General features: G+C 52.4%; 1 protein-coding gene across 1 annotated transcript in view; it reads right to left on the bottom strand.

Moving 5' to 3' along the window:
* ELF4 (E74 like ETS transcription factor 4) overlaps positions 1-22531 on the bottom strand; it is a 36688-nt gene extending 14157 nt beyond the window's left edge. The window contains exons 1-2 of the mRNA XM_060001974.1: positions 22509-22531; positions 22217-22358 (exon numbers count right to left, since the gene is read on the bottom strand). The gene's annotated coding sequence lies outside the window, so the exon portion shown is untranslated. The remainder of the gene's footprint in view (positions 1-22216; positions 22359-22508) is intronic.
* Between the last annotated feature and the right edge of the window lie 1124 nt (positions 22532-23655).

Here is a 23655-nt window from a genome sequence, read left to right as displayed (position 1 = left end):
GCCTGTCCTACTTGGGCTGAAAGCAAAGCCTTTGTGAGAGCATATGGCCCCCGGCCTGTGTGTGTGTGCACACGCACGCCACAGGAGGGAGCAAGAAAGCGAGGGTGCCCACACCCCCCGCCTGCAAACACACACCTCTGGTTCTCTGTGGTTGTGATTGCATTTCAAAACCAAAATAGCAAAACAGAAGTGGTTTGGGCTGTTCCTGCGTCATCACAGCTGGGCCCCCTTCAGACGTACAGACCCTTTCTGGGGCTGTCACTGGAACATGTCAAGCGGTGTCCAGCACCCACCCATCTGGGCCTCCCCTACAGGAAACAGCCCCTATGTGAAAGCCACGTCCACAGTCTCCATGGAGCAAGTTTAAATCTACACCCGTTCGGCTGAGCCAATGGCTCTCACAGAATCACTAATAACACCCGTGGCATTTTCACACGCGCCGGCAAACATGGGGGCCAGATGGTCAGCTGGGCCCACAGAGCAGAGTTCTCCAGTTCCTCGCCCTCTCGCAGCCAGCTCTCACTCCTGAAATACCCCGTCCTCCCTGAAACCTTTCTGGAATTCTCTGGAAAGGAAGTGACAATTTCCTTCATGCCATTTCCCACTCCCTCAACACCCCGCCCCCACAACCACAAACAAAATGGAAACTACCCCAGGAACAGCTGTACCCTCTACTTAAAAACAGCCCCTCCTCCAATAGTCATCACGCTGCACGTTTGCACACTGCACCACATGACCAATGGCGTGTATTTAAGAGGCAGAGGGCCAGACTCGGGGGTCCAGTCTGTAGCCATGGACGTAGCAGAAGTAAGCCAAGTGTGGGACTCCTGCACAACCTTGGTCCAACTAGAGCTGGACTCCAAGCAGCCAGCTAGACCCCCCTCCTCGAACAGATGCCCAGCGAAGGGGCCCCGGCCACAGCTATTTTGTCAGCTTCTTCTCCTCTATTCCTGCCTTCTTACCACTCCCTCCATTTGAGATGAAATCAGGAAGAGGGAGGGAAAAAAATAAAGGTTTTGCAAGCTCTGTTGGTTGGGGTTTCTCTGCGCTTATTTACAAGAAACCCAGTTTCCTTCCTTGGCCCTCGGTCACTGCCTGATTCCCGTGTATGGTTTGTCACAGCTCTGATGGTAAGGCAGGCCCAGAGCTCCTCTCCAACTGCCCCTGCCCTTTCTCAGCTCTAGGCCTGCCCCTACTTTCCCGCCGGAGCTGGCGCACTGGAGGAGGGGTCAGGGCTGCAGGTCGCAGGCACAGAGACGTCTGCTCCTCTTTCTCCAGGAGACCCAACAAGAGGTGTGACCCCGGAAAAGTCAGCCATCTTTCTGGGCTGTGGTCTCTGTCATCCTTAAGATGGGTGAGGGCTGAGGGGAATCCAGGCCTAGCAGCTGCTCACCAGGGAGTCTCGGGTGAATGAAGATGGTGGTGGGAAAGTGCTTTGAAAATTAAAACACACTCATTCAGATGATGAGTTCCAGGTGACCTCCCAGAGAGCAAGGGGGCTGGGGACCCCATTAAGCTCCTGGATGCCCCCCATGGCTCTAGAACATAGATAGGGTGGGCTGCAGGCTTCCAGTTGTTGGCTTGGAAGGGGCTGGCTCCTCTCCTGGGATGGGGGCCCTGTAGGGAGGGACAGGCTGCTGTGGTTGAAGGAGTGCTCCCAGTCCCCTGTCCTCACCACCTCCAACCAGCCCTAGCCCTCTGGGTTGTGGTTATGTGGCAAGAGCACTGAAGAAGCCCCAGTGGGATGGGGGGAGGGCTATGACAAAGGGAACCTATTTCCCCAGCTGTCCTGACTCCCAGGGGCCTGGCCTGAGAAAGCCAAAAGAGCGCTCCCTGGAGGTGCCTGCAGCCACCACACCCTCATCTCCGGAGCTCCAGGGACCAGCAGGAGGCAGAGGGGCACCAAGCGCTCCTGGGAAGCGAAGAACAAGTCAGTGATGGGGAGAACATGCTGCGGGAAAGCGGGCAAAGCCAAATCCAGGCCAGCTACTGAACCCCAGCGGGGTGCGCTGCCAGCCACAGCCTAGAAGACCCCAGAAGTCCCTGCAGACTGTAAGGGCACGGGCTTCCCAGCGAGAGGACCCAGCTTTGCCTTGGGGCTTAGGCAGGTCACCCTCTTCCTCCGGGAAACGAGGCCATCCTCCCTAGCTCACGGGATTGTTGTGGAAGGCCAGCAGGTCAATGTAGGTGAGAGCCCTGTGTTACCCCCTAAGTGTGTTTTTAGATTTCCTGGTCAGATCCGTGTCTCTTTGGCTGAGGTCATGCATTAAGCATTCAGGATATCTTTACCTAGATGGACAGGAAGAAAGGGAAATGGAGTGGTAGGATGAAATGGAGGCTGAGGGGGGGACATAACCAACAATCATCAAACATGGTGGAGAGCGGAAACCAGTTTGACTATGGGGAGGAGGTGGGACTGGCTGGGGGGGCAGGGAAATCAGGGGGATAAGTGCATAGGCCTCGATTCACCAGGTGGTGGAATTTGAACTTGATCTGGAAGGCAACTGGGAGTTACTGTTGATTCTTGAGCAAGGGAGGGGCATAAAGCAAGCAGTTCCCAAGGAAGATCAGTTTGTTCTGAGTGCATGAGTGGAGGAGATGGAAGGGGACCAGGTGGGGCACCTGGAGCCAAGGAGGTGAATCCCAGGGCCACCCTGAAGGAATAAAATGACAGAGTACAGGGCCATGCAGTAATTGCAGAGACCTCAAGATTGCAACCTGTTCTTGCTGTGAGAATTGTAAAAGATAGAGTGACTGGGGCAGGAAATATGGCAAGAACATGAGCTCAGTTTGGACATTTTGAAGTTGGGATTATCTTGAAAAATCCAGGATTAATGGTGGAAAAAAGAGGGCCCAGACAGTCATTTTGCTAAACACACACACACACACACACACACACACACACACACACACACGAACACGCACACACACACGCACACACACACCCTGGCGGGTGGGGCCTCGACAGGCCTTCAGTGGCCAGAGGAGCAGGCCTGGCCTGGCGAGGCTGGCATTCTGGACACTGTAGCAGAAAGCTGCATGTGCTGAATGAAAATGCTTCGAATGGCACACACTCCACCCCCACCCCTGCCCCCAGTAAGGCCTGCCTGCTTCCACGGGGGGTGGGGGGGATGGGCGGGGGACAGACACACTGACCAGAGGCTAATTAAATTTATTAGTGGGTTTTTTAGAAGCTGGGGCAATCTGTGGCTGGGCACCAAAAGGATATTAAGTCAGATAACTTTTATTGAAGGGACAGTGTTCTTTGTCTAGGCCCCTGCCAGCATGTGTCCTAGAAACGAATGCAGAGGCTCCCTGCTGGGATCTGGGGCTCCCCCAGGTGGGAGGGGTGGCGCGGGGTTTGAGACCTGCTTGGCTCTTGGTGCCCCTTCCAAACGCCCCCTTCCCCTACTGGCTACTTTCCAGGCAAGGAAAAGCAAGGGGCAGTCCAGCGTCCCCTGCACAGAGAGGCGGGCTCGAGAAAGCATGAGGTGGAAAGAGCCTACAGGCTGGGCTGGGCAGACAGGGAGGGCACCTTCAGCCCCGATGTAACCGGGGGCTCGCGGGGGCTCCTCCCTCCCCCTCCCCCACATGGCTGAAAGCCTCTCCTTGACTCAGTCTCAGGATGTCAAAGTTAAAAGGGACCTGAAAGATCATGGCATCCATCCTTCCTGTCATCCAACTGCAGACACCGCGTTCTCGAGGAAAGAGAAGTGACTTGCTCAAGGTCACACAGCTAGTTGCCGTGACTCCCAGGTGACCTTTCTTTCTCCCCTCCTCATTGTCTCTCCGGCATCCTCAAAAAAGCCAACCCTTTCCTTTGGTGATAACAGACAGCAGCCAAAGACCCAGGGCCGGCAAATAACAATGAGGCCACACATGTGCAGAACACATTTAACATTCGCAATGACTTCCCCACCTCTGCGTCTTTGTTCACACTGTCCCCTAGGCCTGATATGCCCTTCCCCAATTTCTGCAGCGCCAATTCCCACACGGTGTTCAAGATCTGAAGCAAATGTCACCTCCTTTACAAAGCTTTACCTGCTTCTTCCTCACCTGATATATCTCCTCCTCCTTCTCCTCTTCTTAACACCTTAGCTTGACTTACATTAAAGCAGGGGGTCTGCAAACTATGGCCCATGTGCCAAATCCAGCCTACCGTCTTCTTGTGTGGCCAGTGAGCTAAGGACGGTTTTTGTATTTTTTTAAGGATTGGGGAAAAAAATCAAAAGAACAATATTTCCTGCCACAGAAGAATTATATGAAGTCCAAATTTCAGTGTCCACAAAGAAAGTTTTATTGGAATGCAGCTACATGCATTCGTTTACGTATTGTCTGTGGTGGTTCTGCATCGTAAGTTGAGTTGCTGTGACAAGAGTTCACATGGGCCGCAAAGGCTAAACTACTTACTATGTGGTCCTTTGCAGGAAAAGTTTGCTGACTCCTGGACCAAAGGCTTCACTCCCCTTCAGAGTGAATACATTCAAGCTCCTTTCGTAGAAGAATGTCACGGAGACTCACAGGTGCCTGGAGGGAGGCATGGAACATCAAGTACAAACTGCCAATTTTCATCAGAAAGTTCTAGCCCTGGCTCTGCCCACGGTGTGACCTTGAGCAAGTCACTTTTGCTTTGTTGGCCTCAGTTTCCTCAGCTGCACAGCGAGGGGGGTTGGACTGGATGGCCTCAGGCCCTTTCTAGCCCTACAATTTAGAGACTCAGCAATCTGCTGCACTTGCAACTCACAGTTTTGAGCAGGCACCATTCTGATCATTTTCTCTCAGAACAAGACCTTACAGAAGGTTCCCCTGCCCAGCTGTGGCTTTCCCTACCATTGTGGGCCCCCTCACTTATACTCACTTGCCCCGCCCGACCCTTCCCTTCTGCTGACCTGTCTGCCCTTCTCTCCGAACTCCTCTTCCGGCAAAATGAACATGGCCTCCTCTGAGGAAGCACCGCCCCCCCTCACCCGGTGGTCCAGGAGCCTCCATTTTGCGGGGTGGGGTGGAGGCAGGGAAAGAAGGGCTCTCGGCTCTCCTCGGCCTCGCAGGGCCCACAGCAGACAGGCAGTGGAGCAGGAGATAGGGCCAGCCCTCCCCGCACCCCTGCTCTGCCAGAGGAAACAGCCCCTCTCTGCCACTTCCTGTCCCAGGGGTTTCAGCAGTTTCCCCTTCAGGGCCTGCGGGCCCTCCCAGCCCCGCCCCTGCCCCACACAGGTCAGAGAGTGCAGCGAGGGGAGGGGCCCTGTGGGTGAGTGGGGAGGATCCCTCACAGGAAGGCTGAGGAGACAGCTGTCTACACAAGGGGACGCCCCAGCAGCTCCTCTGCCAGCCTGCTTGGGCTGGGGGAGCCGGGACCTGGGAGGGAGATGGGACTGTCTCCACAAACCCTCTCCTGTTAGCAGATGAGTACACATGAGCTCATCACCTCACCTAGCGATCACCTTGGAGAGCACAGTGAGCCTGCTGGGTGAAAGGGTGGGCTGTAAATGCTGAGGTCAGTTCTGCCTGGGCTGAGGACCAGCCCTGGGTGGCTTCAGATGGAGAGACGGGTTGAAGCGAGAGAGCCTGGGGAAACCAGGCCAACCATGGTGGTTAATTCGGAGCAGCAGGTGACACTGAAATCAATGGCACGTCAAAACTTTGCATGATTTTGTCCCTAGCGCCGATGGACAGAGGCAACAATGGAGAGCAAAGTATTCTATTACATGCGGGTCAAGGGTAGTGGCATTTTCTGGGTGATGGAACAGGAAGCTATCACGTTCCACAGCCGCTGCTGATTTGGTGTGGTGACTTCTACTTGTAAATACCTCCCAGTTGCCTTTGCAAGGTGGGGCTCCTAGCAGTGGGGCTGTGAGCCCGTGAGGGATCCGGGCAGGTGACCGGAAGCTCTGCCAGGCCTTCCCAAGGCAATAGGTCAGAGGAGCAGTAGTAGCCTGAGGCCCTGCACCTCTGCCCAGTTGTCAGTCCCCCTGAAGACAAGTTAGAAGTACATGATGATGGTTCTAGAAGCCTTGGTGCCTGGGATGGGGTCCTAATAGTGGATAGACACAACCACCTTGGCCCCCTGTGGTAATAGTGTTCCATGAGGTTCAAGTAGCAGTGAGCGAAGCTAAGGGTAAGGGGACCCCTAGAAATGATGGTCTGAATGGGCCAACGAAAAGGGATGGGAAGATGGTCTCCCGGCTCTGAGAGGTCATCTTCTTGTGCTTTTGGCTAAGAGCCCTGACCAGCCAGGCCTCCTGTCAATAGAACAGTCTGGCTTCGCCCCCTCTCCCCTCCCTCCATGCCTCCAGAGCCAAAAAGACCCAGCGCCCCTGCGATAGAGCCCCATCGCCCCTGAGGGGCGTGCCCGCTCCACCCCGCAAGTTGGAGTAAATACTGCTTCACAGCTGATATGGAGGATGCCAAGGAAGCCTCAGAGACAACATCTGGATGTGCACCCGGGCTCCTGCCGGCCCCTCCCTACATCTGCAGTGCAAACCCAGGGACAGGGTTTGGTTACAAGCCCAACTCAAAGCTGGTGGCATGTGTTTGGAAAGCACACCTGACTGGGCGGAGCGGGTGGAAGCACTTGAGACCGGTGCCAGCTCAGGGCAAGCGCTTGCGGGGTTGGCACTGATCTGAGCTAGTGTTGGACCCGGGATGGCGGGTGTAGCCACTGTGGCCTCAGCCGTGGGCATGTTGCAGGAGGGGCAGAGTGGCGTGGGTACTCATTTAAAGTGGGCAAGATTTTCTTTTGTGCCCTCTGATATCACGCCAGCCTGTTTCCTCTGCTTCTGGGGAAGGGGACCGAACAGGGCGACAGGGTGGAGCATAGGGAAGACGGCACGGATTTACATTTATTGGGTACAAGCCGCGGGGCTGGTGTCGCGCCAGTCACTTGCCGTAGGGCTATCTCCTTTCATTCTTACAGCATCGCAAAGTAGCTAGTCAGTGGCAGAGCCCGGGTTTGAACCCAGGTTTATTTCCAACTAGTACGCTCTTTGAACTTTGTTTCCAGTTACATCTCTTTTGGTAATAATCCTGTTTTAATAGTTCCATTTTACAAGCAGGAGAAGTGAGGCTTAGAAAAGATGAGGTAACAGGACCAAGGTCACACTGCCTGTCAAGAATGGAGGCAGAACTCAAACCCAGGCCTGTGTGACCTCAGAGTCTGTGCTTTTTCCCACTGCTCCATGCTGGCGACCACCTGCTCAGATTCCTAGCTCCGAGCTTGCTCACAACACCCAACGTTGAAGGCTCGGAGCCCCTACGATGTCCTTCAACAAAAGCTTCCCAGGCCTGTGTCCCAGATGCCTCAAAGCTCCATCTGATAGGTGAAACGTAACTTTCTGGGCAAAATGGTGACGAGTTGAGCCCCTGTGGCCAGCTGTGGAGGAGAGGTATTGTGGAGTACAAGGCTTCCGGCTCTGTTGATGAAGGAGGCTGACTCTATTCCTGTACCTCAGGAGACTACTGCTTCCAGAGTGTTGCTGGCTTCAGACCTGGAGTGGCTTAGGCATGGTCCCTGCCCCATAAATATACACTTGCTCTCACCTTACACATAATTTAAGTCTGGGTTCTTATCTCAGGGTGTTGGTTCACATGTTTTTTCAAATATTTATGGAAAGTCAGCCCTGAACACCTCATAGGTGCCAGGTCTGTGGCCAGGGGCCTATCGCTGGGCCCACCCCATTCTTCTCTGTGGTAGGGTCTACTTGTATCTAAGTTCCCGGTAAGCTGGGTTAGCCCATCTGCCTAAACAACATTGCTGGGTTTTTTTCCCCTTAAAACACTCCTATAGCCAGTGTCTCTTCAAAATTGAGGCTCGGAGGTTGGGGGAAAATGGGGAGTGACTGCTAATGGGTATAGAGTTTCTTTATGGGGCAATAAAAATATTCTAAAATGGGTTGTGGTGAAGGACATACAACTCTGTGAGTATACAAAAAGGCATTGAATTATATACTTTAATTGGGTGAATTGTATGGTATTGAATTATAATTATATCTAATAAAGCTGTTATTTAAAAAAAAAAAGTGGCCCAGAGAGGGCTCACTCAAGGCCACACGCAAGTTCATAGAACAGCTCAGGCCAGACTCCAGGTCTTCGGAGTTCTGATTCTGAAGCTCCCTCCTCCCATCAGCCTCCCCATAACCCTGAACAAGCATAACTGCTGAGGTTCAGCGAGTGTGCAAGGCAGCCCTATGCATGAGGGTTGGCGGCTGGATCTAGAGCAACAGGGTAGGAGTAGAAAATGCTCTAGAGCTGGGGCTTCAACTTAGGTCTCCATGAGCGTGGCCAAGTCCCTGCCCATCTCTGAGACCCAGCGGCCCCATCTGTTAAGTGAAGTGGATGAGTCTGGTGATCCTTTGCAAAAGGCTCCACCAGCTCTGACCGTCTGCAGTTCTAATTATAAAGCCCTGCAGGATGGAAGAGACTGGCATGTTGGATACGGGGCTCTTCTTGGAGTGCTGCAGGGGGCCTGGACACGATTAGGTGTTCCAGCTGATGCTCCTCATGCAGAGTGACGACCAGGACTTTCCCATGAGAGTCAGATGCTTTCAGAGGATTCCACTGCTGAGTTTCTCTATGGGGGGGGGGGGGTAGCTGGTCCTGATTTCACTCCCCCCCACCGCCCCTGCCCACCAGCAGTGCTAGGTGGTAAATTAACCCATAATAGAGACCCATTGATCATGTCCTTTGGAGATGTCAGGAATCAGGTTCTTGGCCTGGCCCCTAGGCAGCCCCACCGCGTGCTAAGCTTGCCTCCGTGGTGGAGGGAATGACTGCTGATGGCCACCAGTCTAGTCCCCACTGGACAGGATGTTTCCACATCAAGCCCCACTTCCTGCAGCTAGGCCTGGGCTCCGGTTTCCCCCTTCTCTTGCCATGTGGTTGCCTGCCCTCTGCCCCCTCCCCTTGCTGGGTGTTTACAGGCTGCCTTATCAGCCTGGGGAATCTGGGCCTCACCCAGTCGGCTGCCCTGCCCCGCCCGGCACAGCCAGCCTGCCCAGGGCCCTACCTGCTGTGGTTTCGTCACTCCAGGCAGGCACCCCTACACCCCTCGCAGGCAGGGGCTGTGGATGAGAGCTTGCTGCCTGCCGGAGTGAGAGCTGAATATTCATAGCGCGTCGTCCACCTTGTACAAGCTGGGGGAGGGTATGCCCTCTTTCTACATTGTCACTGTCTCTATCTGCAGGCTCTCGGGACAGAAATGAGGCGCTCGGGCTGCTGAGGAGGCTAACTTTGGCCTGGAGAGCCTCGACGGCTCTTCTGTTCTCAGCCACAAAGAGGTGAGCAGGGGGCTGGGGGCGCAGCAGTAGGCTGGAAGGCTCTGAGTGTACAGACAGTTGGTTGTTTTTTTTTTTTAACTGCAGAGTACTGTAAACACCTCACGCTACAGGTGGGGCGGAATGAGGGGCTGCAGACTGAGTGTGGTGGAGGAGGGAAGGCTGGGGAATCCATGGGCACAGCCTTCAGAGCCCAGACCTCAGAGCTTCCTGGGTCCCACGCTGTCTCCATCTCACCTTGGGATCTGGTCACCCACCCAAAGGCTACGATGAGGCCAGGGCCAACCACTGAGCAAGTCCGATGACTTCCCCTCAGAGCACAACAGCTTAGATTTTTCCATCAAATGAGTTTGAACTAAGGAAGGGGACAGGAATGGGGACAGTGGGCAAATAAACATGCAGGAGGTGATGGATTTCCCTTCCAGCACTTTGGGCTAATACCTCGAAAGTTCACGTTCTGACCTGTTCCTAGACGGGTCCCACAGGGACAGGGCTTGCTTGCCAAAGCTGACCAATCCCCAGAGCAGGAATCAAAGCCACAGTCCAAACCTGCTCATCTTCCAGGGGCTTCCATTTTGTTCACTGAGAAATCAATTAAAATATGCTCAGGCAGTAGACCGCGGCATCACACTACAGATAAAATGCCATACTTCAAAGAAATTTTATACAGCTGTGTCTTTCTAGGTCTCTAAGATACAATTCAATAGTTTGGGGCGCTTGGGTGGGAAAGTTTGGAAAAACTCTGCTCAGGCAATTTTGCCATTAATGGGCTATGTAACCACAGGCATGCCATGTCACATGGCTCTCACAGCCTCGGGCTTCCCCCGCCCCCCTCCACCAGAGATTTCATGCTACTCAGAGCTTCTCACAAGCTTACTGACCCTAGTAGCAGTCAGGGCTCCGCAGGCCACCCCACCTCCCCAGAAATAACTTCCCACCACTCAGAAAAATCATAAACCATTTAGTGTTAATGTGTTAATGGGTGATACTGGGTTAATGTGTCACCTCTCTCCTCAGCACATTTTCATTTTAAAAGGCCATCCGGAGCTACCCTGCTTTAACCTAAGGAGTGGCTCCGGGGTTAATAGGGGTGCCAGTGAGCAAGGGAGGGTTTCTTGCTGACACCATTAGCCCTGGAGGAGCCGGCCTTCCCCATCTACTCCCCATGCCTGTGGTCTCTGTTGGGAAGCTGTATAGAGGGGATGTGAAAGTCTTTGAAAAGCTAGCCAGGCCTGGTGCAGCAGAAAGCCCACTTGACTGGGCATGAGGAAGAGTAAGTTCCAGTCATGGCCCTGCCTCTGCCTAGCTCCTCCCCTAGCCTCTGAGCTGGCGCCTGCCCCTACTCCAGGGCACACATGTACATCTATGGCTGTGGCCACACCAGCCGTACTCGGCAGAGCTTTACAGTCCAAACTCATCTGCTTGCTTTCCAAAGGTCTTTCACAGTCTGACCCCACCCTACCTACTCAGCCTCGTTTCCCATGATTTCCCAACTCAAGCCTGGGCTTCAAGCCCAGTGGTCTCCTCATGGTCCCCTGAGGGAACATTCCAGGCTCATTCACGGAGTTTCTCAGGCCTGCCAGGCCCTTGCTGCTCTGTTTTGGTTAATCAAATAGTGCCCATCTAGCAAGGTCCCAACCAAGTTCTCCAGATCCATGGAGCTGGTTGTGCCCTGATAACGAGAGTCCACACCAATGGAGGAGCCCCCTTCTAAACTCCCATAGCCCTTAAATTTGACCACAAGATCTCTTAATCCCACGCAATCTTGAATTGCTCTTTATTTCATGTGTATGTCTTATTTCCCCATCAGGTGGTAAAATCCATGGGATCAAGGTCTATTTAATCTTCTCCTGACTCTAACAAACACAGGTCTGGGCATTCATGAACTAAGTCCGTGTAAATTCTCAGCCCAAGTGAGATCTCTAGAAAAGAGACCCCGAATCCTGATAGATCTGAGGGCTACAGTCTAGGGGTGGGGATAGGGATAGAATTAGGGGGCAAAGGTCTCCAGGCTCAAACATTACTAGTCTTCTCTTGCTCCAGGCCTCTACTAAGGAAAACACCTACCAGCTAGAGTCATTTATTCCAAACAGCATCAAGAAGGCGGTTGATGATCAATCAGGTCATCATCAAAGCATTCTCTCTTTGTACAAAACCACAGTGTTTCTACCTGGTGAATATTGGGTGCTGCTCTGATCACTGGACCCTTGGGAAAGACTTCATGATGCTGGATCAGTTATAAGAGCTAAAGTGGTTCAAGAGAATGCAGTGTGAGGATAACTTTTTTTTTTTAAGAGGTCTTTTGTTGGCTAGATAGACAAGGTTGAAAAGGGATATGACTGTCATCTAGAAAATGATGTATGGAGCAGATAATGATGGAACCCTGCACCAAAAATAGGTTATAGGGCTTCTCTGGTGGCGCAGTGGTTGAGAGTCCGCCTGCCGATGCAGGGGACACGGGTTCGTGCCCCGGTCTGCGAAGATCCCACATGCCATGGAGCGGCTGGGCCCATGAGCCGTGGCCGCTGAGCCTGAGCGTCCAGAGCCTGTGCTCTGCAACGGGAGAGGCCACAGCAGTGAGAGGCCCGCATATCAAAGAAAAAAAGGGTTATAAACGAAGGGCAAATAATAAATAGTTCTATTTTGCAAACGCATAGTAAAGTTAAGAAACTCTTTACTGAAGAATATCAATGAGGGACTCCCCTGGTGGTCCAGTGGTTAAGAATCCGCCTTCCAATGCAGGGGATGTGGGTTTGATTCCTGGTCGGGGAACTAAGATCCCCCATGTCGCGGGACAACTAAGCCCACGTGCCGAAACTACTGAGCCCTCGTGCCTCAACTAGAGGGCCGGTATGCCACAAACTATGGAGCCCACGTGCTCTGGAGCCCGTGAGCCACAGCTACAGAGAAGCCAGCGTGCCACAACTAAGATCCCGCATGCTGCAACTAAGACCTGACATGGCCAAAAATAAATAAATAAATAAATATATTTTTAAAAGAACGAGTTAAAAAAAAAGAATATCGGGGCTTCCCTGGGGGCACAGTGGTTGAGAGTCCACCTGCCGACGCAGGGGACACGGGTTCGTGCCCCGGTCCGGGAAGATCCCACATGCCGCGGAGCGGCTGGGCCCGTGAGCCATGGCTGCTGAGCCTGCGCGTCTGGAGCCTGTGCTCCGCAATGGGAGAGGCCACAACAGTGAGAGGCCCACGTACCGCTAAAAAAAATATATATATATATTGGACTTCCCTGGTGCCACAGTGGGTTAAGAATCCGTCTGCCAATGCAGGGAACAGGGGTTCAACCCTTGGTCCGGGAAGATCCCACATGCCGCGGAGCAACTAAGCCCATGGGCCACAACTACTGAGCCCGCGCGCCTAGAGCCTGTGCTCCACAATAAGAGAAGCCACTGCAATGATAAGCCTGCATACTGCAATGAAGCCCCCGCTCGCTGCAACTAGAGAAAGCCCATGCACAGCAGCGAAGACCCAACACGGCCAAAAATAAATTAAAAAAGAAAAAGAATATCAGTGAAGAGATTAAGCATCTTCTAAAATGACAGTAACATTAGGGTCATCCATGATTATAAAATAAGATCACAAAAGCACAGCCAAACATATCTGCTATAACAGTTAATGTAAATAGAATAAATGCAAGTATTAAAAAAAGATATTATAAATAAGCCATAAGGATATATTGTAAAGCACAGGGAATATAGCCAACATTTTATAATAACTCTAAATAGAGTATAACCTTTAAAAATTGTGAATCACTGTGTTGTACACCTGAAACTTATATGATATTGTAAATCAACTATATGTCAATTAAAAAATGATACTGACAATCTGATTCTAAAATTTACATGGAGTTGCAAACGACTTAAAATAGGCAAGAACAACTTTGATAAAGAACAAAGTTGGAGGGCTAATACTACCTGATTTTAAGAATGATTATAAAGCTACAGTAATCAAAACAATTGGTATTAGCATAAGGATAAACAAATAGATCAATCAACAGAACAGAATATAGAGTCCAGAAATAAACCTATATATAAGGACAACTGTAACAGACTAACAATAACTTTTTCAACAAGTGGTGCTGGAATAACTGGATATCCATATGTAAAAAGAAGAAAATGAATTTGGATTTGTACCACTCAGCATAGAGAAAAATTAACTCGAAATTGATCGAAGACCAAATGTAAAACCTAAAACTACAAAACTTCTAAAAGAAACCATAAGACAAAAATATCTATGGCCTGAGGCTAGGTGAAGCATTCCAAGATACAACACCAAAAGCATGATCCATAAAAGTAAAAACTGATTGGTTAGACTTGAAAACTTCTGCTCTTCAAAAGACACTATGGGACTTCCCTGGTGGCGCAGTGGTTAAGAATCCATCTGCCAATGCAGGGGACACGGGTTTGAGCCCTGGTTTGGGAAGATCCCACATGCCGCAGAGCAGCTAAGCCCGTGTGCCACAACTCCTGAGCCTGTGCTCTAGAGCCCATGTGCCATAGCTACTGAGCCCATGTGCCACAACTACTGTAGCCTGTGCGCCTAGAGCCCGTGCTCCGCAACAAGAGAAGCTACCACAATGAGAAGCCCATGCACCACAACGGAGAGTAGCCCCCGCTCACTGCAACTAGAGAAAGCCCACAGCAATGAACACCCAATACAGCCAAAAATAAACAAACAAACAAGTAAATAAATGTAGTAGTAATATTCTAAAAAAAAAGACACTATGACTCTGAAGGCATGTCTACATTAATAATAACTTAAAAAAATTCTTCTAGCTCATTCTAATCACTAAATGGCAAGGATTTTATGTGGCTATTTTTTGTCTTCAATAAAAAATTTAACCCCCCCCCCAAAAAAAAGACACTATGAAGAGAATGAAAAGACAAGGCACATACTCAGACAAAATCTTTGTAAAGCATGTATCTGATAAAGGTCTTATATCTAGAATATATAAAGATTTCTCAAAACTCAACTACAAGAAAACAAACAAGTCAATTTAAAAATGGGCCAAAGTTTTGAACAGACACCTCACCAAAGTAGATATATTGGTGACAAATAAGTACATGAAAAGATGTTCAATTCATCAGTCATTAGGGCAATACAAATTAAAACTACAGTGAGATACAACTGCACACCCATTAGAATGGGTAAATTTTAAGACTGCCCACACCAAGTGTTGACAAGGATGTGGAGCAACTGAAACTCTAATACACAGCTGGTGGGAATGTAAAATGGTACAATGACTTTGGAAAACAGATTGATAGTTTCTTAAAAAGTTGAACCTACAACTACTGAATGATCCAGTCATTCCACTCCTAGGTATTTGACCAATAGAAAAAGACACATATAGCTATAGAAAGATTTGTACAAAGATGCTCACTGCAGCGTTTTTTGTAATAGCCAAAAAGTAGAAAAAATCAAAACCACCAGATGTCCACCAAGCGATGAATAGATCAACAATATATGGTATATCCATTCAACAGAATTCTACTTAGCAGTAAAAGGGAGTGAAATACTGATATAGACAACAACATGGATGGATCTTAAAATAAATATGCTGAATGAAAGAAGCCATACAAGGAGAGAGTACATCCTATATGATTCCACGTATATAAAACTCTAGAAAATGCAAACTATTACACTGAGTAGTGAATAAGCCCTAGAACTCTAATGCACAGTGTAGGGAATGTAGACAGCAATATTGTATTAACAACCATCAAACTTGCTAAGAGACTAGAACTTAATTATTCCAATCACTAAATAGAAAGGATAATTATGCAACATGATAGAGGTGCTAATTATCACTACAATGGCAACCGCATTACAACATATAAACATATCAAATTACCATGGTGTACACCTTAACTTTACACAATGTTATATGTCAAATAGAGACGGTCCCCAACTTAATGATGGTTCAACTTATGATTTTTCAACTTTACGACGGTGCGAAAACGATACATATTCAGTTGAAACTGTACTTCAAATTCTGAACTTTGATCTTTTCCCGGGCTAGTGATATGTGATGCTGGGCAGTGGCAGTGGCAGCCACCACATCGCCCAGTCAGCCACGCATTCACGAGGGTAAACAACCAACAGACTTACAACCATTCTGTACGCAGACAACCATTCTGTTTTTCACTTTCAGTACATTATTCAATAAATTACATGAGATATTCAACACTTTATCATGAAATAAGCTTTGCGTTAGATGATTTTGCCCAACTGTATGCTAATAAGTGTTCTGAGCATGTTTAAGACGGTAGGCTAGGCTAAGCTATGGTGCTCAGTAGGTTAGGTGTAATTGATGTATTTTCAGCGTAAGATAGTTTCAACTTCCGACGGGTTTATCAGGATGTAACCTCATCGTAAGTCAATGAAGATTTGTACATTTCAATTAAAAAATGAATACTAACTGATAGTCACAGAAAGCAGATAAGTGGTTGCTCAGGATGAGAAGGAGGGATTGCCAAGGGGCACAAGGAAACTTTTGGGGGTGACTAGTTTCACGAGTATATACATATGTCAAATATTATCAAATCGTACGCTTTAAATATGTGCAGTTTATTGTATGTCAATATTGCCTCAATAAAACTGTTCAATAAAAAGAAAGAAAAAGGTCCCCAGGTTGGGTAAAATGACAACAGCAGCATTTACTCTGTAATTTTAGCAGAAGTAATATTACTGCGTAATTTAACTATGCAATAGTATCAATATACGAGAGCAGTGAAGACAAGAGGCAAGAACACGCATGCTCTCCTAGAAAACACATTCCTTGATGCCACCAGTGGAGACAAATTCTGAACCCTGGAACGTACTGATTTGTTGTTTTATCTTTTGCTCCTGCTCCTGCCGTTGTTATTGTCCCACTGAGCCTGGAAGGCCCCTAGAGCACAGCCAATGCGCTCTCTTTCCTCTTTTGAAAGGCCATCTGCCCTCTCACTTCCAGGAGACCTTCCCCAATTAAGTTAAGGAGGGAGAAGAATGATCTTCCTCTAGGCAAGCCCTCCTCGAACCCACCATCACCTAATCTACAAACCTTAAGTGCCACAGGCTGGCTGGTACTTCAGCTCCCGCCCGCTGTGAGGCTAAGTGCATGTGTGTTACTAGAGCTCCAGAATTGGGTTTAGATTCTTCAGAGCAGGGGCCTGGGCCTGCTGTGTGTTTTTTTTTTAGGATCAGGGTGGCGCCAAGAAAGTGGTCACCTAATGAGACAGGTGTTTTCTGTGCATGGATTCTCACAGAATCAGCAGAGCTGAACTAGCCTCTCTTATCCTCTGGGGGCATTATGGGAAAAAGACAGATTATCTCCTAAATCTATGTCTTAAGTACCTCCTTGTTATCAGGTCATCAGGAATTTGGGGAGGTTAAGACTAATTGCCCACTCTCCCATCCCCCATCCCATCACATCCCCCAAGGCCTACGGGTGGGGACCAAGGGACTGAGTGAAGTGGCTCAGGGGTGGTCCAAGGGTGGTCCAGGGCCTCCTGCCCTTGTGGGTGGTCACAGGCTTCTCAAGCAAACAAAATCCACTTGCTAGCAGATGGAACCTCCAAGTTACTTTCTGGGAGGCCTTTGGAATGGGAGTGGCCCCCAGCCCCCCAGGAACTCTTCTGGGCAAAGGCAGTGTCCCAGCTCCAACCCAACGCCTCTGGGCATGAGCGAAAGGAGGCAGAAAGTGAGCAGTGGTTGGCCGGTCGGCTCCCAGAATTCTACATTCAGTAGGGTAATAACAACAAACTGATGATTGCTAAATACTTGCCAGGGATGGAACATGAGGTCTTCTCTCAAAGGAACTAACTCACTTGTATTCCTACAGAGAACGAACCTTGAGATGAAGTGGTGAAGAGATAAAGATGGCAATGTTAATAAAAATGTTAAAGACTTGATTTTTACTCTTCACTACAGCACTGCCTGCCACTCAGATTTTAACACACACACACACACACACACACACACACACACACACACACACACACAGTCTTCTTCCACATCCCTTCCTTATTCTGTGTGACAGCAGAGTTAACAAAAAGTTAGCAGAAAGATGTGGAAAATCTCCCTGTTGGTTTTATGAATGGGCATTGTGTGCCCTGCCAGCACTGCCAGAGAAGCAGTTGATCCCTGGAGCCTGGCAAAGTCAAAGGTGTGGGAGGAGGAAATGATAAGAACAACATCAACAATAATAGTAAGAGCCACAGAATAATAGCAGCTAACACTTACTGGGTGGTTACCATGTGCCAGGCACCATGCTGAGTGCTTTACAGGCATTATCTCATTTAATCCTCACTCAAACCCTGGGAAGTGGGTTCTGAGACTCAGAGTGGTTATGTGACTAGTCCATAGTCACACAGCCAGTAAGTGATAGGTCTGGGATATGAACGCAGAGAGCCTGTGCTCTTCCTCCTCCGGATAATACCGGGCTCGAGAAGAATACTGAGTTAGACTGGAAGAGGAAGGGAGCTTCGGGAAGGGCAGGTGGAGTGAGAAGTGGAAAGTACCAGCACTGGGACAAGAAGGGGGTCCCTCGAGAAGATGGGAACCTAGGGCAAAGTTTCCTCAATCTGGGCAAGCTGTTTAACCTCTTGCTTCTTGTTGGTCTGGCTGAGAAATGTTCTGGCACTTTCCCTCGCAGATCCTCCTGCATGAAACACCCCTCCCTGCTCTGCTTGACCCTCCTCACCACCCTGGGAGAAGGCTGGGTGGGGTCTCTTTGCCAAGTAACTCACGTTAGGACACAATTTCCCGGGCCAAAAAGTCAGGGCACTCTGGTGTGTCTGTGGTTTTGCAATGTGCTGGGGAGGGTGCAGGGCAAGAGGGCAGTGAGAGAGGAAAACTGATGCATGGCGGGGGCGGTATGTGTGTGTCCAGGTGTTTTTATCCAATTAAATCCAACAAGGACCAAGTCCCCCTCCACATCCAGGCATGGGAGATGCAGAAGTCCCAGAACAAATACATGGCTAGTCCTCGCCCTTCCCCAGGGGGTCTGGACAGAAACATGTGGGACATTTTAGTTCTCGGCTGGCTGAGAAAATGAAAATCTCTATCCTCTACCTGAACCTCTGGGCTTCCAGAGCAATCCCAGGACCCTGGGGAAAGATGGGACTCAACCAGCCCGTGCCTGCAGTAACACCTGTGGCGGGGCAGTTTTCCTGTCCCTTTGGTGCCCTCTGCCTCTCTTTTTCCCCTCTCCCCTCCAGGGCCTCTGCATGGGCGGTGGAGGGGATGGGGGAGGCGGGAGATCAACATGAAATCCCCTCAGCTTGTGGGGCGGGAAAGCCTGGCCAACCTTTGTGTTTTATCAATCCGTCCTGGGGGTGCTGGGCTCCCCACCTGGGCCATCCACTTTGCATCTCCCAGGATGCAGACTGGGGTTTGCACCGAGCCACCCACACTGGCTGACCTGGTCTTTTATGTGACATGCATTCGCCAAACAATTATAGAGGCTTTGAAGGTCAGCCTGTGGCCAGGAAAGAGAGAGAAAGGCGTCTTCTCTCCCTTTTCTGCCTAGCCCAATCTCCCCCGCACCACCCTGCCCCCTTCAAGGTCTAGCTCAGAGCCGAGGCCCTCACAAAGCCTTCCCTCCCTCCTCCAACTGCTGCTGACCTCAGAGCCCCGGCCGCCTCTGGCCCCTGCTCCAAGGAGCACAATTAGCACCTGACCAGCCGCTGGCCTCGCCTCTGCTTGTATCAGTGTCTTAGTCATCTCTCCCACCCCACCCCCTTCGCTCGTCTCCCCTACAGCACCTAGCACAGGTTGGGCACACAGTAGGTGTTAATAAATATCCTTTGAATTGAAACTCAGCGGCCCCTATGAGGTCAGAACCGTCATAAGCACCCCGACCAGCAGTTCCTTGGCAACCAGCGCTGGGGTCCGAGCTATAGGGCATTAGCGGTGCGGCTGCTATTACAGGCCATGCAAGACTCAGCGGCCAGAGATTTGCAGGCAGGTTGGTGTTGATGAGAAAAGCCCCTGACCCCTAGGAAAGCGCCCATGGGATTCTGGGTACCTCGGATGAGTTTCCTCTCTCCCCTGCAGAACTAGTTTTCAGTCTGAGAACCACAAAGGGAATAAATTGGCAGTGAATCCAGAAACCTCTTTGCAGCTTAGAAATCCTGGAGAGAGAAGCAAGCCTGCGTTGGGGTCAGGCCCAAGCTTGAGGGGAGAAGGCTGCCCAAGGCCCTTCCAAGCTTGGTGGGGGACCTCCGGGAGGTGCTGGGGGCATGGCAGGCAGAGGGGCTAGAGGGGAGTCTGGGGGCGGCCCTAAGTAACGCCGTCCTGTCCTGCAAACCAACAAATCACACCACTGAATGCTTGCCACCTGCAGCCCACACAGGAATTGGGTCTCCCCCTCCCTCTCATTCACCCAAATCCCAGGGCAGGCCTCTGTCCAGGGGTGGCGTCCTGACCAGAGCCCAGCCAGTGTCCCCAGACAAGGAGAAGCCTCCAAGTCTGAGGTACCTGGCTCCCCACACTGGCTTTGAATTAGGGATTCGAGCCCGGCTTCAAATTTTGGTTATTTATATAGATGACCTAGCCACCCTCTCTGGCCCCCTCCCACACTCCCCACCCTGACTCTGGCCCATGCCAGAAGGTACACACAGTCCCGGAAGACAGGCGGTGCCTTCTTCACCTCTGTATTTCCCTCACTGCCCCTTCGCTGATGCCTAGTACTGGGACTGGTTCTCAGCAAATGTGCGCTGAGTTGAATCTGAGTTTTAGGCACCGTGTAAGACAATACCATAAGGCTCGCTTGCGCTTACCATGTGCCGTGCACTGTTCTAATGATAAGCAGCTTATGTGTATTGATGTATTTCACCCTTAGCAAAACTTTATGAGGTAGGTCTGATTTGACAAATGAGGAAACTGAGGCACACAATTGACTGGGATCACACAGTTAGTAAATAACAGAGCTGGGATATAAACCCAGACAGTCTGGCTCTAGGGATGGGAGGGAAAATGAAAAAGTTGAGGGGTGAGGGGTGAGGCTCGCAAGGACCAAGGCCAAACTTCGGTGCAGAGCTTTCCCTGGGAAAGCAACCCCCTCAGCCTGCGTCTGGCTGGGCCTCTCAGGGAGGCCCTGAATTTTGCAGGCTAGGGATATTTTGGACATCCTATTAATCAGGCCCCTGAATGACGGACCACAGCACCCTCGTTTTTAGATTCCCATGTAGGACAGAGGAGACAGAAGCTGCTGTCCCACCACTTAGCTCAAGGCAGGGGGAGGGCTGCTTTCAGGCCTCCAGTTTGTCCAGGGGTGGGCGCCAGTTCCTGAGCAACCACCGAGCAAACAGTGCAGCAGTGGGAGGAATGCCAGACATAGTTGCAAACAAGCCACTCCTTCGGCTCACAGCTAGAGGCTGGGTGAGGGTGGCAACGTGGAGCCTGCTCAACGACCCCCACCCCTGCAACTCACACCTCCCAGGCTTTGAACCCAGAGACAACCACTTGCAAGGCAGCCTCTTCCCCACACTGGCCAGGATAGGAAGTCCTCCAGGATAGTTAATTCCTCCACTTAACTCAAGATAGCTCCCCGTTATCTGTTACTGCTGTGGGTCTACTGAATTAATGGCTGAGAAAGTGCCTTATAATCGGTAAAACCCTACATAACTAACCGCGAGGAGGAATCTGCATTCTTGCCGTGCAAACGTGACCCTGAGCATTTTCAGTGCCAAAGTGTCCTGTCTCCCCAGAGGAGAGAGTTAGATCTGATCCCTTCACCTCCCCCCCTCCAACCTGGCACTCAGGCCAGGGGTCAGCTCGCAGTGGGTGAGTCCCTGATGGGTGTGCCCACCAGCTGTTGGGGCCAAGCAGTGGTGGCTCTGGCCCTGGGGTGGTGACCTCACTTCCGCTCCTACCTCCCCAGCACTCCTCCCATATGAGGCCCCACCAGGCCAAAATCGAGAAGTTCAAGGTTAACTGATCCTCCCCACTTTAAGAGCTAATTAAAATGATTAGCCACAATGAACCGCCAAACATTAACCATAAGAAGCTGCAGGACCAGACAGGCCTCTATCTCGGGCAGAAGGATGAGGGGCAGGAATCAAACGGCCATCAAATCCCATGGCTGGCGTGTGGGGGGTGGGCAGCCGGGGAGAACCTGGCCGAGGCGCGGAGCCAATGGGGTCAGGAGGTGACTCTGGTCAGGAAGGCCGTGTAGTGAGGGAAGGGCGGCAGACTTCGGGTGCGACGGAGGGACCGGGAATCCATAAAGCCGCCGCCTCAGCAGTCTCCAAAAGCAAGGCGCTGTCGGCAGGGGACCCCGCGCTGCGCGGCTGCTGAGTCCCCGTGCCGGCAGCAGAGGAGGGAACAGAGAGGCGGGAGAGCCCGGGAGAGCGGGAACACGGGAGCGGGAAGGCTGGCGGCCGGCTCACACCGAAACTCCGGCCCCTGACGAGAGAGGTCTCTATTTTGGCGACCCAGTTATCCAAGTCATAGGTTCATAGGTGTGTGTGTGTGTGTGTGTGTGTGCGCGCGTGTGCGTGTGTGTGTGTGTGTGTGGAGAGAGGGAGAGAAAGAGAGTGTGTGTGTGTTACCCTAAGGCGCCTGGTCCCAGAAGCCCTAGAGGCCTTCAGATCAATCTAGCAGCCCCGCCAGTGAGGCCCAACCTCCTGCCCTCGGGCACCGAGCTGTTGGGGCGGGCTGTCACGATAGGCCCAGTCACGGACCCCGGGCTGCCTGGGGAGAAGGCAAACCGGCCCCCACCCCGACTCAGGAAATCGACTCAGCTTCTAACCCAGGATCCGTGGTCCGGGTTCCACAACGCACACGCGGTGGGGCGAGGCAAGGGCGGGACTCAACACGCCGCCGCTCTCCCACCCTTCCCTGGGCCCCAAGCCCCTACGCTCCGGGGCCCAGGCGTCCCCTATCCCGCCCTCAGGCAAACTTTCTGAGGTCCCCGAAGGCTCAGAAAACCGGCGCCATCGACGTACCTGCCGCCGAAGGGGCTCGGTAGCGGGGCCGGGGTCGATCGCCGCGGTCCCCTCCCCGCTCTGAGGGCCGAGACGCGGGTCCCCAGCCCGGCCAGCCCGCTTTCTCCCCTCGGAAGCCGGGCCGGGCGAGTGGCGCCGATACCTCGGCGCCGGCGAAAGGAGAAGTGGAAGTTGAGCGCGGCGCCCGGTCGGTCCCCGCGCCCGCCGGGGCCACCGTCCCCCTCCCTCCCTCCCTCCCTCCCTCCTCTCCTCCCTGCCCGCCTGCCCCCGCGGCCCCGCGCCCGTGACTCACCTCGGCGCCGGGGCAGGCTGGTCCGGGCGGGCGAGGCGCAGGGCTCTCCCACACGTCGCGCCGCCAATGGCAAGTTGGAGGGCGAGATGCAAATACCAGGTGAGACGGCGGCGCCCCTGATAAAACGACTCCGGGGAGTGGGGTGGAGTGCGGGGGGAGCCGGGTGGACGCCGGGGAGGGTCAGGCCGAGGGAGGGGGCGGCGGGGGCGCCCGGGGAGGGGGCGCGAGCCAGCGGAGACCTGCAATCAGACAACCGAGCGAAAGGGGAAATTGCACTAGAGACACACACGTCCCTGCAGGCGGCGGCTGGGGCGGGCGCGAAGGAGGCAGGGCGGGAGGGAGGGAAGAGCCGGAGGGAGGGACCGACGGGAGGGACCACGGGCGGGCGGGGGGGGAGGGCGCGAGGGAGGGACGAGGCGTCTTGGTGGAAACAGCGCCCCTCCACCCCCGGCCCGCCGCGGTCGCCAGCACGGCAGGGGGAGCCGTGCCAGGGGCCCGCGCGGCCTCTCCTTCCCCTCCCGGCTCGCTCGCCCCCGGGGAACCGCGAGAGCAGGACTCCCGCGGAGCCCACTTCGCGCTCCCAGCGCCCCACCCCCCACCTGGCGCGTTCCGGGGCCCGCAGCTCCGTCCGGGAAGCCCCTACACAATGTCTCGTAGAGAAAGCCGCTCCATTCCCGGGGGACTCTGGATGGCTATGTCCGGCCCCCTTGGCCTGCGCGCTCCACTCGCTTGACGCCTTTGGCCCCAGCCCTGCGCTCCAGATTATTACTGAGCGCCTGCTGTGTGGAGGACCTGGCGTGAGGGCGGGCCGAGCGGGTGGGTGAGGCCAGGAGATGCCCAGAGGATACAATTCGGGAACGATATGCCAGATGCCGCGGAATCCCTGGCCAAATGCTCGTGCACTTGGCGCGACTGGAGAGTTTTGGGGATTTCTTAGGGAAGTCGAGCTTAGGGCTCCGGGTGGGGGAGGCCAGGAGGATATGAATCCGGGGAAGGATTGGGGGGAGAGGGGCTGGTGCAGCAGGTGCAAAGGTAGCCAGAGTTGGGGTGCTGGGAAAAAGCTCATGCCCCTTTCTGTCCAGAGCCAGGCTGCTCTGCTTGAGGCATCTACTTGAACCCCAGTCTCCCATTCTGCCTCCCCCTTACC

The sequence above is a fragment of the Delphinus delphis genome, chromosome X, assembly GCF_949987515.2.
Source record: "Delphinus delphis chromosome X, mDelDel1.2, whole genome shotgun sequence".
NCBI classification, from domain to species: Eukaryota; Metazoa; Chordata; class Mammalia; order Artiodactyla; family Delphinidae; genus Delphinus; species Delphinus delphis.
The sequence above is the reverse complement of the archived record's forward strand: the minus strand, read 5'-3'. Positions and strand labels throughout refer to the sequence as shown.